The 17,684-nt window shown below is 46.3% G+C and overlaps 1 long non-coding RNA gene across 2 annotated transcripts; it reads right to left on the bottom strand.

Annotated features, from left to right (window-relative positions):
• Positions 1-10,873: 10,873 nt before the first annotated feature.
• Positions 10,874-17,121, bottom strand: LOC129647382 (uncharacterized). Of its 2 annotated transcripts, XR_008712293.1 has the most exons (4): positions 15,364-17,121; positions 14,921-15,028; positions 12,663-12,918; positions 10,874-11,269 (listed from the first exon to the last, which is right to left on the bottom strand). It is a non-coding gene; the product is annotated as an uncharacterized LOC129647382 (long non-coding RNA). The 2 variants fall into 2 exon arrangements; XR_008712292.1 differs by lacking the exon at positions 10,874-11,269 and having other exon boundaries at positions 11,889-12,918; positions 15,364-17,118.
• Between the last annotated feature and the right edge of the window lie 563 nt (positions 17,122-17,684).

The raw sequence follows: 17,684 nt of genomic DNA on the forward strand, positions 1-17,684 counted from the left end.
TCCAGTACCTGTGTGCCTAGAAAGTTCTTGGCTAAGACCCCGTGTGTGCAGGTAACAGAGGAACTTCAGGATTATAAAGGCTCACACCAGAAATCCTGTGCATTAGAGAATCTGCTAGACCAGCTGGGAGAGATGATAAGAAAAATTAGGATCCTAGTAAATTTTCTTAGTGGCCCCCTCCTCCCCACCAAGAGAGAGCTTCCTTCAACCTCTGGGAGACATGCCTGAAGGAATCTTCTCCAGGACGAGAAGTGAGACAGGCGGGGACCTGAGATCCTTGCCCCAGTGCCTGCACCTGGACTAATGTCTCCTCGAGCAACAAAATATAATACAAAGAAACAATAACGGACTCAAAACAACTATGCATAGTGGGGGCAAATTATGAACAAAAAGCTATCAGAAGGGCAAAAGAGCAGTGTTGGGAGCAAAAGCAGGGTATGGTGCATGCCCCCTGCTCCCAACACCACCAAAGGGGTGGGCACACCCCCTAAGCTCCCCTCCAGCTGACCCCCAGACCCACCCTACCCTCACTCCATGTGAGGAACCAGCTCACTCCTCGTAGAGTGAGCAGGGGAACCTGTTTGTTCTCGCTGCCTCCTGCTGCAGCAGGGGTCCCGTAAAGTCTGGCCTAAATTTCTCATCTGGCCTCCGATCAGTTTCTGTGGATTGGGGAGGACCAAGCACACAGGTTGGTCATTGCAGGAGGACTAAAGTGTACCGGGCTCTGTCCCTGATTGTGTCCTAATCATCCGTATAAAGATTCACTTGTGACATTACAGTTGATGGAGATGCCCAGTGATCCTCAGGGCAGCTCTGCAGAAACTCATCCCAAGTTCCTACAACAAACGTCAGCCCCGAGGACACAAGCTGCCCCTCCGGGAACCTCAGTGGAGAGGTGGGGCAGGGGGCAGAGAGGGTCAGCGCAGGCACTGAGGCCGCAGACAGACAGACAGACCCTCGGCAGACACGGGGCTGGGCTTCTAGTACGGGGACCGAGCGGCAAGTGTGGGGAGAGGGGCCCCTGGGAGCGCCAAACAGAATTCACCATGGTGATCGCGCCCCCTCGTCAGGACCGACTGACACCCTCCTGTCGGTCAGCCCTGTCCCACGAGATGTGCTGGTGACGTGCCTCTGCTGCTGTGCCCCCAGAACCCCCGCCTCCAGTGGATGCCCCGGCAACAGCAGAAAGGAGCCTGGCAGCCCCAGAAGCCCCAGACGGCCACTGCACACCAGCCCTCCGGCACGCAGCCAGGGAAGTGGGGGCCTTCAGGCTCCCTGTCGGGAACCTACCCCTGGAGCTCTCTCTCCCGAGGCTAACCTTGCTTGTTGCTTTGTCTCCTTAGAATTTTTTTTAGCCCATCTAGTCCTTAAATCGGAGAAGGCAATAGCACCCCACTCTAGTACTCTTGCCTGGAAAATCCCATGGATGGAGGAGCCTGGTGGGCTGCAGTCCATGGGGTCGCTAAGAGTCAGATACGACTGGCGACTTCACTTTCACTTTTCACTTTTATGCATTGGAGAAGGAAATGGCAACCCACTCCAGTGTTCTTGCCTGGAGAATCCCAGGGACGGGGGATCCTGGTGGGCAGCCATCTATGGGGTCGCGCAGAGTTGGACATGACTCAAGCAACTTAGCAGCAGCAGCAGCAGCAGTCCTTAAATACGCTCCCCTTTTCTAAGCCTGGCTTCCCATTGGAACATCAAGACTATATATCCTGGGATTTATCCAGAACTGTCAAAACCGGGAACTGCCTCCATCTGAGCCACAGATGATGACGGAGTCAAAACTGGAGCCCAGTGACCTCCGGGGGCAGCGCGTCAGTCTCCTCGGGCTTCTCACCAAAGTACCAGGGACTCCGTGGAGCAGACTCAGCCACTCCCGGCTCCGGAGGCTGGAAGTCTGGAGGAGAGGCGTCCGTGGGGCTGTGCTCCCTCGGGCGCTCTGAGAGGAGCCTCCCCCTGGCTCCTGAGTTGCCAGCCAACGTTGGGATCCCTTGGCTTAGAGAGGCTTCCCTCTGGCCCCTGCCTCCACCAGCACTTGGCGCCCCCCAGTGTGATCTCAGATCCAAACTCCTCTTCTTATAAGGACACCGAGTCACGGTGGGTTCAGGGCCCTCTTCACCCCAGTGAAGTCTGACCAGTCTGACCTCATCTCAACTCGATTGCATCTGCAAAGACCTTCTTTCTAAATAAGATGACATTCCCAAGAGCCTGGTGTGGGACTCGAACACATCTTTTGGGGGACACAATACAACCCACAAAACGCAGTGTTTATGAGTCTACAAAAAACTGAAGTGCTGGTTATTAGTCATCATAACTGGAAGATGTGACTGAACCGTGGGCAGCATAAAAGGGCAGAGCTAGGGAGGCTGGATTTAAAAAAAAATAGAGAGGTTCTCAGATGGCCAGGAAGCAGACTGTGAAGAGAGCCTGGGTCAAATTTTCTGAGGTATGGAATTCTCTTGCGTGGCCAGGGAAATTAAGAGGAAATAAATTCTTCCGTTTACCAAGCAAATAAACTGGGCAGCCCCTAGATGAAGCCCAGCCTGTTATCTCATTATATGTCACAATTGTAAAAGGTCGGAAGTAGCTCCATTTTCTAGAAAGGGAAGTTGGAGCATAAAGAAGTTAAGTAAATGGCTTAAAGTTTGCTTAGTAAATAAATGGCAGGGCCAGGAAAAAATTCTGCTTTGTCTGACAGCAAAGTCCACGCTCCTTCAGAAAAGTAACCTTGCATTAGGTCAACAAATCATTATCTTGTGCCTACCTTATGCCACGTACCAGACCACACTTCCTTCCTCAAGGTAATTCCACTCAGTTCAGTTCAGTTCCGTCACTCAGTCGTATCCAACTCTTTGCGACCCCATGAATCGCAGCATGCCAGGCCTCCCTGTCCATCAACAATTCCCGGAGTTCACTCAGACTCATGTCCATCGAGTCAGTGATGCCATCCAGCCATCACATCCTCTGTCATCCACTTCTCCTCCTGCCCCCAATCCCTCCCAGCATCAGAGTCTTTTCCAATGAGTCAACTCTTCGCATGAGGTGGCCAAAGTACTGGAGTTTCAGCTTTAGCATCATTCCTTCCAAAGAAATCCCAGGGCTGATCTCCTTCAGAATGGACTGGTTGGATCTCCTTGCAGTCCAAGGGACTCACAAGAGTCTTCTCCAACACCACAGTTCAAAAGCATCAATTCTTTGGCGCTCAGCCTTCTTCACAGTCCAACTCTTACATCCATACATGACCACTGGAAGACCCATAGCCTTGACTAGATGGACCTTTGTTGGCAAAGTAATGTCTCTGCTTTTGAATATGTTATCTAGGTTGGACATAACTTTCTTTCCAAGGAGTAAGCGTCTTTTAATTTCATGGCTGCAGTCACCATCTGCAGTGATTTTGGAGCCCAAAAAAATAAAGTCTGACACTGTTTCCACTGTTTCCCCATCTATTTCCCATGAAGTGATGGGACCAGATGCCATGATCTTCGTTTTCTGAATGTTGAGCTTTAAGCCAACTTTTTCACTCTCCACTTTCCCTTTCATCAAGAGGCTTTTTAGTTCCTCTTCACTTTCTGCCATTAGGGTGGTGTCATCTGCATATCTGAGGTTATTGAGATTTCTCCCGGCAATCTTGATTCCAGCTTGTGTTTCTTCCAGTCCAGTATTTCTCATGATGTACTCTGCATATAAGTTAAATAAGCAGGGTGACAATATACAACTTTAACGTACTCCTTTTCCTATTTGGAACCAGTCTGTTGTTCCATGTCCAGTTCTAACTGTTGCTTCCTGACCTGCACACAAATTTCTCAAGAGGCAGGTCAGGTGGTCTGGTATTCCCATCTCTTTCAGAATTTCCCACAGTTTATTGTGATCCACACAGTCAAAGGCTTTGGTATAGTCAATAAAGCAGAAATAGATGTTTTTCTGGAACTCTTTTGCTTTTTCCATGATCCATCAGATGTTGGCAATTTGATCTCTGGTTCCTCTGCCTTTTCTAAAACCAGCTTGAACATCTGGAAGTTCGCGGTTCACGTATTGCTGAAGCCTGGCTTGGAGAATTTTGAACATTACTTTACTAGCGTGTGAGATGAGTGCAATTGTGTGGTAGTCTGAGCATTCTTTGGCATTGCCTTTCTTTGGGATTGGAATGAAAACTGACCTTTTCCAGTCCTGTGGCCACTGTGGAGTTTTTCAAATTTGCTGGCATATTGAGTGCAGCACTTTCACAGCATCATCTTTCAGGATTTGAAATAGCTCAACTGGAATTCCATCACCTCCACTAGCTTTGTTCGTAGTGATGCTTTCTAAGGCTCACTTGACTTCGCATTCCAGGATGTCTGGCTCTAGGTCAGTGATCACACCATCCTGATTATCTGGGACGTGAAGATCTTTTTTGTACAGTTCTTCCGTGTATTCTTGCCACCTCTTCTTGATATCTTCTGCTTCTGTTAGGTCCATACCATTTCTGTCCTTTATCAAGCCCATCTTTGCCTGAAATGTCCCCTTGGTATCTCTAATTTTCTTGAAGAGATGCCTAGTCTTTCCCATTCTGTTGTTTTCCTCTATATCTTTGCATTGATGTCTGAGGAAGGCTTTCTTATCTCTTCTTGCTATTCTTTGGAACTCTGTATTCAGATGCTTATATCTTTCCTTTTCTCCTTTGCTTTTTGCTTCTCTTCTTTTCACAGCTATTTGTAAGGCCTCCCCAGACAGCCATTTTGCTTTTTTGCATTTCTTTTCCATGGGGATGGTCTTGATCCTTGTCTCCTGTACAGTGTCACGAACCTCATTCCATAGTTCATCAGGCACTCTATCTATCAGATCTAGTCCCTTAAATCTATTTCTCACTTCCACTGTATAATCATATAGGATTTGATTTAGGTCATACCTGAATGGTCTAGTGGCTTTCCCTACTTTCTTAAGTTTAAGTCTGAATTTGGCAATAAGGAGCTCATGATCTGAGCCACAGTCAGCTCCTGGTCTTGTTTTTGTTGACTGTATAGAGCTTCTCTATCTTTGGCTGCAAAGAATATAATCAATCTGATTTCGGTGTTGACCATCTGGTGATGTACATGTGTAGAGTCTTCTCTCGTGTTGTTGGAAGAGGGTGTTTGCTATGACCAGTGCATTTTCTTGGCAAAACTCTATTAGTCTTTGCCCTGTTTCATTCTGTATTCCAAGGCCAAATTTGCCTGTTACTCCACATATTTCTTGGCTTCCTACTTTTGCATTCCAGTCCCCCATAATGAAAAGGACATCTTTTTCGGGTGTTAGTTCTAAAAGGTCTTGTAGGTCTTCATAGAACCGTTCAACTTCAGCTTCTTCAGCGTTACTGGTTGGGGCATAGACTTGGATTACTGTGATATTGAATGGTTCGCCTTGGAAACAAAGAAAGATCATTCTGTCATTTTTGAGATTGCATCCAAGTACTGCATTTTGGACTCTTTTGTTGACCATGATGGCCACTCCATTTCTTCTTAGGGATTCCTGCCTGAAGTAGTAGATATAATGGTCATCTGAGTTAAATTCACCCATTCCAGTCCATTTTAGTTCGCTGATTCCTAGAATGTCAACATTCACTCTTGCCATCTCTTGTTTGACCACTTCCACATTCCACTCACGGTAATTCCACTAATGGTACTGAAAGTACTCAGTTCTCCAGCCTATTCACCAAACTGTGTATTCAATCTAGAACCCTTTAAAATCTGATGGCATAAGTATATCTTGTTTTAATTTATATGTTTTTGATTATGAGTAATGTTGAGCATCTCTTCAAATTTATTTTATCATTTTTGTTTATTTTTCTGTGGATCACCGCATCACGTGTCTGTCCGCTTTCTGTCGGTTTGCTTGTCTTCTTACAGGTCTGCTGGCGCTTTCTGTGCATGATGGCCAGCACCACTCCATTACCATGTGTTACAATACTCACTCCCTTCAGGTTGCTTTTCATTTCCCTTTCTTTCTAGGACTTACTTAGAAAGATATTCCCCACAGCAGTATTACACAACTGTTCCCTGTTTTTTCCTGTGTTTGTATTTTTATTTAAAATGTAATAAAATGTGTTTTTCCTCAAATGATAGCCAATTAGCTCAAAGCCAACTACTGATTATCTGGTTTTCCTTCATCGTACCTTAAATTACAGTTTACATATGGATTTTATGCTAGCATCTTATTTGTTGCAACACCTCTGTTTCTGAAAAAGCATCCTGCTACACATACAGTCATGGTTTGGTGACCCACCAAACGCAAACTTCCCCCAATGCTTGTTATGCTTCTCCCAAGTCAATACTGAAAAGTTCATAAACTCATTCATGGGGGAAGGCGCGGGTAAGATCGAGCCCAGGTCTCCCACATTGCAGTCGAATTCTTTACCATTTGAGCCACTCAGTTCAGTTCAGTTCAGTCGCTCAGTCGTGTCCAATTCTTTTCGACCCCATGGACTACAGCATGCCAGGCTGCCCTGTCCATCACCAAATTCTGGAGCTTACTCAAACTCACATCCATTGAGTCGATGATGCCATCCAGCCATCTCATCCTCTGTCGTCCCCTTCTCCTCCTGCCTTCAATCTTTCCCAGCATCAGGTTGTTTTCCAATGACTCAGTTCTTCGCAACAGGTGGCCAAAGTATTGGAGTTTCAGCTTCAGCATCAGTCCTTCCAACGAATATTCAGTACTGATTTCCTTTAGGATGGACTGGTTGGATCTCCTTGCAGTCCAGGGGACTCTCAAGAGTCTTCTTCAACATCACAGTTCAAAAGCATCAATTCTTCGGTGCTCAGCTTTCTTTATAGTCCAAATCTCACATCTGTACATGACTACTGGAAAAACCATAGCTTTGACTAGACAGAACTTAGTTGGCAAAGTAATGTTTCTGCCTTTTAATATGCTGTCTAAGTTGGTCATAACTTTTCTATCAAGGAGCAAGCATCTTTTAATTTCATGGCTGAGATCAGCATCTGCAGTGATTTTGGAGCCCCCAAAAATAAAGTCTGTCACTGTTTCCATTGTTTCCCCATCTATTTGCCATGAAGTGATGGGACCAGATGCCATGATCTTAGTTTTCTGAATGTTGAGTTTTAAGCCAACTTTTTCACTCTCCTCTTTCACTTTCATCAATAGGCTCTTTAGTTCTTCTTCACTTTCTGCCATAAGGGTTATGTTATCTACATATCTGAGGTTATTGCTATTTCTCCCAGCAGTCTTGATTCCAGCTTGTGCTTTATCCACCCCAGCATTTCACATGATGTACTCTGCATATAAGTTAAATAAGCAGGGTGACAATATACAGCCTTGACGTACTCCTTTCCCTATTTGGAACCAGTCTATTATTCTATGTCCAGTTCTAACTGTTGCTTCTTGATCTGCATACAGATTTCTCAGAAGGCAGGTCAGGTGGTCTGGTATTCCCATCTCTTGAAGAATTTTCCACAGTTTATTATGATCCACACAGTCAAAGGCTTTGGCATAATCAATAAAGCAAAAGTAGATGTTTTTTTATGGAACTCTCTTGCTTTTTGGATGATCCAGTGGATGTTGGCAATTTGATTTCTGGTTCCTTTGCCTTTCCTAAATCCAGCTTGAACATCTGGAAGTTCATGGTTCACATACTGCTGAAACCTGGCTTGGAGAATTTTGAGCATCACTTTACTAGTGTGTGAAATGAGTGCAATTGTGTGGTAGTTTGAGCATTCTTTGGCATTGCCTTTCTTTGGGATCAGAATGAAAACTGACCTTTTCCAGTCCTGTGGCCACTGCTGAGTTTTCCAGATTTGCTGGCATACTGAGTGCAGCACTTTCACAGCATCATCTTTTAGGATTTGAAATAGCTCAACTGGAATTCCATCATAGTGATGCTTCCTAAGGCCCACTTGACTTAACATTCCAGGATGTCTGGCTATAGGTGAGTGATCACACCATCCTGATTATCTGAATCATGAAGATATTTCTTGAATAGTTATTTTGTGTATTCTTGCCACCTCTTCTTAATATCTTCTGCTTCTATCAGGTCCATATCATTTCTGTCCTTTATTGTGTTCATTTTTGCATGAAATGTTCCCTTGGTATCTCTAATTTTCTTGAAGAGATCTTTAGTCTTTACCATTCTATTGTTTTCCTCTATTTCTTTGCACTGATCACTGAGGAAGGCTTTCTTATATCTCCTTGCTATTCTTTGGAACTCTGCATTCAAAGAGATATATCTTTCCTTTTCTCCTTTGCCTTTAGCTTCTCTTCTTTTCTCAGCTACTTGTAAGGCCTCCTCAGACAACCATTTTGCCTTTTTGCATTTCTTTTTCTTGGGTATGGTCTTGATCACTGCCTCCTGTACAATGTCACGAACCTCCATCCATAGTTCTTCAGGCACTCTGTCTATCAGATCTCATCCCTTGAATCTATTTGTCACTTCCACTGTATAACCCTGGATTTCCCTGGTGGCTCAGATGATAAAAGCATCTGCCTACAATGCAGGAGACCTGGGTTCAATCCCTGGGTTGAGAAGATCCCCTGGAGAAGGAAATGGCAACCCACTCCAGTATTCTTGCCTGGAAAATCCCATGGACAGAGAAGCCTAGAAGGCTACAGTCCGTGGGGTCACAAAGAGTTGGACATGACTGAGTGACTTCACTTTCACTTTCTATGTAACCCTAAGGGATTTGGTGTAGGTCATACCTGAATGGTCTAGTGGTTTTCCCTACTTTCTTAAATTTAAGTCTGAATTTGGTAATAAGGAGTTCATGATCTGAGCCACAGTCAGCTCCCGGTCTTGTTTTTGCTGACTGTATAGAGCTTCTCCATTTTTGGCTGCAAAGAATATAATCAATTTGATTTCTGTATTGACCATCTGGTGATGTCCATGTGTAGAATCTTCTCTTGTGTTGTTGGAAGAGGGTGTTTGCTATGACCAGCGCATTCTCTTGGCAAAACTCGGTTAGCCTTTGACCTGCTTCATTTTGTACTCCAAGGCCAAATTTTCCTGTTACTCCAGGTAGCTCTTGACTTCCTACTTTTGCATTCCAGTCCCCTATAATGAAAAGGACATCTTTTGGGGGTGTTAGTCTAGAAGGTCCTGTAGGTCTTCAGAAATCTGTTCAACTTCAGCTTCTTGAGCATTCCTGGTCAGGGAATAGCCTTGGATTACTGTGATATTGAATGGTTTACCTTGGAAATAAACAGAGATCATTCTGTTGTTTTTGAGATTGCATCCAAGTACTGCATTTTGGACTCTTTTGTTGACCATGGTGGCCACTCCACGTCTTCTAAGGGATTCTTGCCCACAGTAGTAGATATAATGGTCATCTGAGTTAAATTCACCCATTCCAGTCCATTTTAGTTTGCTGATTCCTAAAATGTTGACGTTCACTCTTGCCATTTCCTGTTTGACCACTTTTAATTTGCCTTGATTCATGGACCTAACATTCCAGGTTCTTATGTAATATTGCTCTTTACAGCATCAGACTTTGCTTCTATCACCAGTCACATCCACAACTGGGTATTGTTTTTGCTTTGGCTCCTTCTCTTCATTCTTTCTGGAGTTATTTCTCCACTGATTTCCAGTAGCATTTTGGGCTCCTACTGACCTGGGGAGTTCATCTTTCAGTGTCCTATCTTTTTACCTTTTCATGCTGTTTATGGGGTTCTCAAGGCAAGAATACTGAAGTGGTTTGCCATTCCCTTCTCCAGTGGACCACATTCTGTCAGATCTCTCCACGATGACCCATCGGTCTTGGGTGGCCCTGCATGGCATGGCCCATAGTTTCATTGAGTTAGACAAGGCTGTGGTCCCTGTGATCAGATTGATTAGTTTTCTGTGATTGTGGTTTTCAGTCACTCTGCCCTCTGATGGAGAAGGATAAGAGGCTTATGGAAGCTTCCTGATGGGAGAGACTGACTGAGAGGGAAAGTGGGTCTTGTTCTGATGGGTGGGGCCGAGCTCAGTAAATCTTCAATCCAATTTTCTGTTGATGGGTGGGGCTGTGTTCCCTCCCTGTTGCTTGGCCTGAGGCCACCTATGGTGGAGGTCATGAGGATAATGGTGACCTCCTTCCAAAGGTCCCATGTGCAGTGCTGAGCTCAATGCCCCCACCCTGCAGCAGGCCACCTCCGACCCTCACCTCCACCAGAGACTCCTGGACACTCATGGGCATGTCTGGGTCAGTCTCTTGTGGGGTCACTGCTCCTTTCTCCTGGGCCACTGGGAAAGCCCAAATAAACAATATTGTTGATTAAATAACATTAGATAATAATAAATCTGGTAAAATATTAAAAATGGATACTTTTTAAATGTTTTTATTTTGAATTTCTGGTTTAATGTGTGCAGTATTATTGTTAGGGGAAGCACATTGACTGAAACCGCCCACCCTGGTCAGACCCTTTAGTAACCATTTGCATGAGTTGTTTTATGACAGGAGATCCTGATAAGGAATATGGAACTAATAAGCCACCACCAACTGGAAGAGTTCCGGAAAGGTCGAAAGGAGACACCGCGTGTCCGTCCACTTCCCAGAATCCCTCTGACTAGCATCCATCTTGGCTGAGTGATGCTCCACCAGGAAAGACTGAGTCAGAATGATTGGCCAAAGACCACCTGGAAACTAATCCCATCACCATAAACCTGAGGCTGGCAGAGCCTCAGGTTCTCCTGGGTTCCCTTACCCTCCCGCTCTCCTCCCAGGAGCCCTTTCCCAATAAAATCTCTTGCTATATCAGCACATGTGTCTCCTCAGACAATTCATTTCCGAGTGTTAGACAAGAGCCCAGTTTCAGGCCTGGAAGGGGTCCCCCTTCCTGCAACATTATCACCTATAATAAATATTTATCTGATCACTCAGGTCACCAGCATATATTTCTCATATATATTTGGCTTTTGTCCACATATCCCAGCTCACAGTTCCCCCCAAACCTTTGGAATTCCATGGGCAACTCGAGAACAGGAATACCTTTTATCAATGTATTTGCTCTCTTATCCTTAGTCCTGAAATTGCTTCAAAGTCATAAAGGTGAACTGGGTGTCTTGGCATTCATAACAAGCCCATACCCCCACATTAACTGAGATTTTGTTAATGAGATGACTTTGGAAGCATCTGAGGGGGTGGGGGGTGGGCTGGAGGGGAAGGTGCAGACAGGGCTGGTTGCCAGGGAACCAGCCATGTAAACAGGTTGGAACTTCAGGGCTACCTCCTGATTTCCAGGCAGGGGAGGCTGAATGTTCCATCAGTTACCAATGGTCAGTTATTTAATCACTCATGATTTCGTCATGGAGACTCCATAAAACCTGGAAGATAAAGGTTCTGAGAGCTTCCGTGTTGAACACATGTCATCTGGGGAGCAGGTGGCAGCTGTGGAGGGCGTGGAGTCCCCACCCCTTCCCACACCTGCCCTGTCTTACACCAGCTATTCCTGAGCTATAATCTTTCAGGACAAACCAGTAATCCAGTAAATAAAGTCCGAGTTCCACGAGCTGCTCTAGCAAATTGATTGAACCCAAGGAGGGGATCCTGGAAGCCACTGATTTATTGCTGGTTGGCCAGAAGCACAGGTGACAACCCAGGCTTGGGTTTGGTGTCTCTGGCGGAAGGCAGCTCGGGGGACTGAGCCCCTAACTATGGGATCCGATGCTGTCCCCAGATACACGGTGTCAGAGCTGAGTTGACTGTAGGACGGACACCTGGCTGCAGCAGCTCTAGTGATAAAGAGCCCGCCTGCAGGGGGCGTAAAAGGTGCGCGTTCGATCCCTGGGTCAGGAAGATCCCTGGAGAAGGAAATGGCAACCCCCTCCAGTGTTCTTGTCCATGGGTAATTCCATGGACAGAGGAGCCTGGCAGGCTACAGTCCATGGGATTGCAAAGAGTTGGGCACAACTGAAGTGACCGAGCCCCTTGGTGGTGTGGGAACACTCCCCAAAAATACACTTTGAAGTTGGGTCCAAAACCTTATAGTGAATGGTTCATGCAACCTGTAAAAAGCTGTTGCAGTGTTTTAAAACATCTCCAGAAAAAATTTCACATAAAGGGCTAATTGATGGAGTTGTAAAGGGCATTGAAAATAAACCAAAGGAAAAGTCATAAAGCATTTACTCACAACAGCACACTTCCCACTCTGCTGTGCTGGGAACTCCATTTATATGGGCAAAGTTGGGGGCGTCCCTGGTGGCTCAGCTGCTAAAGCATTCGCCTGCAATACAGGAAACCCTGGCCCGATTCCTGGGTTGGAAAGGTCACCTGGAGAAGGAATAGGCTACCCACTCCAGTATTCTTGCCTGGAGAATCCCATGGACAGAGGAGCCTGGAGGGCTACAGTCCAGGGGGTCACAAAGAGTTGGACCCGACTGAGCAATTAAGCACAATACATGCAAAATTTATATGAGCATCTTTGGAATCCAATAGGAAGCTTTGATCGTGTTTAGAAAAAAAGAAAAACAAGCAAACAAACAAAACATGACATAGCTAAAAGAAAAGAGAGAATTCGAAGTGGATGGAAACTTCTGGTCGGTCAAAAAATTTCTCAGCTCCCTCATTCTTTCTCTGCCTTCTGATTCAAAAATCTAAGTCATGTCAGGACTAGAAATTAGTGTTTCCTGCAAAAGCCTTCTCAGAGTATATAAAATCGAAACAGAGTTCTTAATGAATCAAGGAACTATCAGGACGGCCCAGCACCTCTGGACTCACCAGCTTCTCTAAAACAGGACTGTGCACTTCCTTCTCTCAACCTCCCAGCGCACGTTGGAAAGATGTTCAGTGACCGCTGACTGACTTGAGTCCTGATGAGAAGCAGACAGCGCTGTTCCTCTATTGGCTGCACTTATCAGGGTGGCTTCCAAATCAATCCACGGAGATGGTGACCTTCAAGGTCAGGAATGCCCTCCTTCCTCTTCCTCACGAGCCTGGCGAAGCTGTCTCAGCTTGTGGTATCCACTGTTTTCCCCTAAAATACAGAGACTGGTCGCCAGAACTACCATGCAAAATTACAAATAAAAACATGTGTTCCTATTAAAAGTTTTTTAAAAAATCACTTCGTCCAGAGAGAAGACTTGAGTGTTCTGTTCAAGTCCAATAAAGGGCTTTGAGGAAAACCCTGAGCAGTTTTCTCTTTGCTCAGTTCTGAGAGAGACAAAAGGGACTTAGCCTGAGGCTGAACGTTATACTTGGTCAGCTTTCATCAGAAAATAGTTCTCAGTGCCGACTGCTTGCCAGGCAGTGTGTTGCTAACAGTTCACGCTGGGCTATCTGGAAAGGGGTCTGATATGAATCACTGCAGATCTGTGATCAATAGCAGGGAGGTACTTCTTGTTCTGGCTGGGGTCGGGGGGTTACAGGAAATAAGACACGGTATCAGGTGTCTTCTGTCACTCTAACTCACTCTATGCTTATCATGAACAAATGGGAAAATCCCAGACGTTCTGACTCAGCAGGTGTTAACAGATCACAAAGTTCGACAGGGCAGAAGAAAGCCAGGGGCGCCACGCTGTTACCTAAACTTCCAGGAATGAAGTTAAGTGAAATGAAACTGTTAGTGAATAACGTGATTTGGCTCAGTGAATCAGCTATTACTGTTACTCCACAACCATAATGAACCAAATGGTGACATTTTTCTGCCACTTGAAAACCCATGATGTACAAAACTAGATCGAGAGCATTCCATTCTTGAGGAACTAGGAGAGTCTGGCTGAAAGACATTTCTAGACCCACTGGCTTCCTTAAGGATCTCCAGATGTTTGTACCCTCTCAGACCGCCACGTGGACCCCCAGGACTCCTGGAGGATCATTCTCAGGAGTGGATCTTGGAGTTAGGGGAAGTAAGTAAAGGGTTATTTATCCTTTTTGCTATTCTGAATTTAATCTGGAATGACAGAATTAGGATCTAAAAACAAACAAGCAAAATGGCATCCAAACGTAAAACAAGGGAGTGGCCCTCACAAGGCAGGTTGGAATTAAGCTGGGACGCTGAGAACAGGCAGCAGTGGGTCTTTTTTTTTTTTAACTATTATTTTTATTTTGGCTGTGCCAGGTCCTGGTTTCAACATGTGGGACCTAGTTCCCTGACCAGGGATCAAATCCAGGGCCCCTGCACTGGGAACCTGGCGTCTCAAGCACTGAACCACCAGGGAAGTCCCAGGTGATGGGTCTTATTTGCTGCGACAAGAAGCCAGACAGCTTCTGACATTTTGGGAAGGACAGTTCATCCCTGGGGCGTTCAGCTTAGGGTTTTAGCAACAGTGTTAGGAATGAAGGTTGCAGGGGCCTGAGCAGCTCTGAGGACCTGCTTCTGACTGGTTGGTGGAGAGGGAACGGGGTGCACGTTTCAGGAATCTCAGTCATCGACCTTCAGGTTTCAGCCAGTCTGGGGTCTGTGTGCTTGTGGGCAGCATGTGGTCACCGTCCTCCTCAGATGGAGGTGGCAGGGGGGTGGTGTCTTAGTTTCTGCAAAAAGGCTCAAGGATATGTGTCAGATTATCTGTATCCCTCCAGGAGGGACTAGGGATCCTATGACTCTACTGTTCTGTTACTCTTGAGTCTGCTCTTTGGAAACGGGGAACATCTCAGAGATGAAAGCCTTTCTCCCACAGATAAGGTAAGGCTCTGTGCTCCCAGTGCAGGGGCCTGTGCTCAGTCCATTGTCAAGGAACGAGATCCCACACGCCTCAGTTCAGAGCTGGCATGCCACGACTTACAGATGCCGCCTGCCGCAGAAAAGACAAGACCCTGCACGCTGCAGCTGAACATCCTGGGCAGCCAAGCAAAATTAACTCAGAAAGAGACCGAGAGAAACAGGGCTGGAGGACACAACAGGGCGTTGTGCCCAGGAAGGCCCCTCGGAGTCCTGCCTGGTGTCAAACCAAGTTCAGTTTTCCTTTTCAAACGTTTGACTGGATTTTGTTTGGAAATTGTAGACAGATTCAGTATTCAGCACGTTTCTGAATGCTTACCATCTTATTTTTCTTTTCACCACACAGTGCAGAGAAAATGTGGTGGTGTTTTCACCACTTCCATTCAACGCCTCCTCCCCTCTGGCGGCTCAGCAGTAAAGAATCTGCCTGCCAATGCAAGAGACACAAGAGATGCGGGTTCGATCCCTGGGTCGGGAAGATCCCGTGGAGAACAAAATGGCCACCCACTCCAGTAATCTTGCCTGGGAGATCCCGTGGACAGAGAGCCTGGCAGTCCACGGGGTGGCAAAGAGTCGGACACGACTGAGCGACTAACACACAGGTCTGCTTTGGAAATGCAACATGTGGCTGTCTTCCCGCCATGTGGTTTTCAAGGGCGGATGGCTGTTTTCCTGCAGACCCTTGGCCCCGCCCTCCCGGGCCATCCCACCTGTGGCCTCTCTCTGGGACAGCCTGAAGCATGGGGCTTGTGGGAGCCTCACCAGGGATGCGATCCTGCCTGGCAGCCGCTGACCTGCGCTTCCCCCAGCCCTGAGGGCAAGGGCCCAGGTTTCCGAGAACATGCAGCAGCTGGGAAAAGCCAGTCCTCTCTTCCGCGGTGCGCACGTGCCCCTCATTCTCCCTGGCTCCAAGCTTCCTCCTTCGTTCCTCTGTGGGGAGGGCATGCAGTGGGTTTGCCTGTGTGTGTATCACCGGCACAAGACTGAGCTCTGCATAAGGAACCACGCGTCTGTCAGGATGACGGCACAATCGGATCACCTGGAGAGCCTTAAACACATAGCGATGCCTGGGCCAAACCCAGACCGAGGGGCTCGGCATCGCAGAGGGTGGAGGCGGGCCGCAGAGGTTCCAAGAGCTCTGCTGCTGCTCCTGGTTCGCAGGGTTGAGATCTTCTTAGCGCCACAGCTGAAGCTCGAGACCCAGCCTTTCTTTGACAAGAACTAATTTAGAAAGAGCTCAGTTTCAATCTCATGTCACCTTGCATCAGTTCACATTCTGTAAGGAGGTGGAGCTGCCCGCCACCCTCTGGAGTTCAATATTTTAAAAAGATTTCACGTACAAGTGAGATTATTCAGCATTTGTCCTTCTTTGTGTGATTTATCTCAGCATAATGCCCTCAGAGGTTTATCCCTGTTGTCACAAATGACAGGATTTCCTTTTTTTCTTACTTTATTTTGGCCATGCCACATGGCTGGCAGGATCTTAGTTCTCCAACCAGGAATTGAAGCCAGGCCCCAAGAGTGACAGGGCTGAACCGTAAGCACTGGACCACCAGAGAATTCCCACGGACGCCCTTCTTTTTTATGGCCAAATAATACTCCACGGCACATCAATGTGTGTGTGTGTGTGTGTGTATTCCACATTTTAATCCACTCGTCTGCTGATGAGCACAGGTTGTCTCCGTGTGTTATGAATCATGTTGAGTGAGCATGAGGGTGCAGATATCTTCTCAAGGTGATGATTTTGTTTCTGTTGGACAAATACCCAGAAGTGGAATTGCTGGGTCATAGAGTGGCCCTATTTTTAATTTTTTGAGGAGCCTCCATAATGTCTTCCACGGCGGCTGCACCAATTTACAATCCTCACCCATTGTGCATACGTGTTCCCCTCTCCGCATCCTCAGCAACACTTGTGATTTCTTGTAGTTTTGTTCATGGCCCTTGTAACAAGTGTGAGGTGATATCTCACCATGGATTTGATTTTCATTTCCCCACTGATTAGTGAGGTTGAGCATCTTTTCACGCACTTGTTTGCCATTTTTACATCTTGTGTACAAACTATCTTAAAACAAGTTCTTTAATGAGAAGGAAATTATTGAAGGCCCATTCCTCATACTTTTTCTTACCAGAAACACATATCCTACATTTGCTGCATACATTTCCCTTATTATTTCTAGTTTTAATTACATATTAGAAATTTTGACCCATAGAAACCCTTATTTCTACTGGAAACTAAGAGGCGATTGTATGCTATCACACTGGCATTCTTTAGATTGATGTAAGACAGATTAATAGGAGGAAACCAAACATGATTCCTATATTCAGGAACTCATAGAAGTGAGACTCAGAGAAGGGACCAAAGCAGACAGCTTTTAAACTTTTCAGACAAAGAAACAACAAATTTGTGAAAATTTGACAAGACAAAGAGGCTTGGGCTTGGCGGCAGTGAATCAGTGAAGAAGTACCCAGGCTGTTTGCATGGACTTCTCTGCCTTAAATTCTCTGTCTCTGGCGATGAGTTGTCTCTCTGCCTCCTGCTGCAGGAAGGGTACTTTCTAGGGGAGATTTATTTTGCACTTTCATGGGGACCAAGGAAGATGAGGTTGTCCTTCACACATTGGCTGTTTCTAGAGTAACTTGAATTAAAAATAATCAGTATACCAACCCAGCATATTTTGGAGTGGCCTGTCCTGAGCCCTATCAAGACCAAATGTTTTCACTTTAAAATAACCTCAGATGGTGAAAAACCTGCCTGCAGTGCAGGAGGCCCAGGTTCAATCCCTGATCAGGAAGACCCCCTGGAGAAGGGAAAGGCTACCCACTCCAGTATTCTTGGGCTTCCCTGGTGGCTCAGATGCTAAAGAACCTACCTATAATGCAGGAGGCCCAGGTTCAATCCCTGATCAGGAAGACCCCCTGGAGAAGGGAAAGGCTACCCACTCCAGTATTCTTGGGCTTCCCTGGTGGCTCAGATGCTAAAGAACCTACCTATAATGCAGGAGGCCCAGGTTCAATCCCTGGGGCAGGCAGATCCCCTGAAGAAGGGATTGGCAACCCACTCCAGCATTCTTGACTGTAGAATC

Source organism: Bubalus kerabau, chromosome 3 (genome assembly GCF_029407905.1).
Source record: "Bubalus kerabau isolate K-KA32 ecotype Philippines breed swamp buffalo chromosome 3, PCC_UOA_SB_1v2, whole genome shotgun sequence".
Classification (NCBI taxonomy): domain Eukaryota; kingdom Metazoa; phylum Chordata; class Mammalia; order Artiodactyla; family Bovidae; genus Bubalus; species Bubalus kerabau.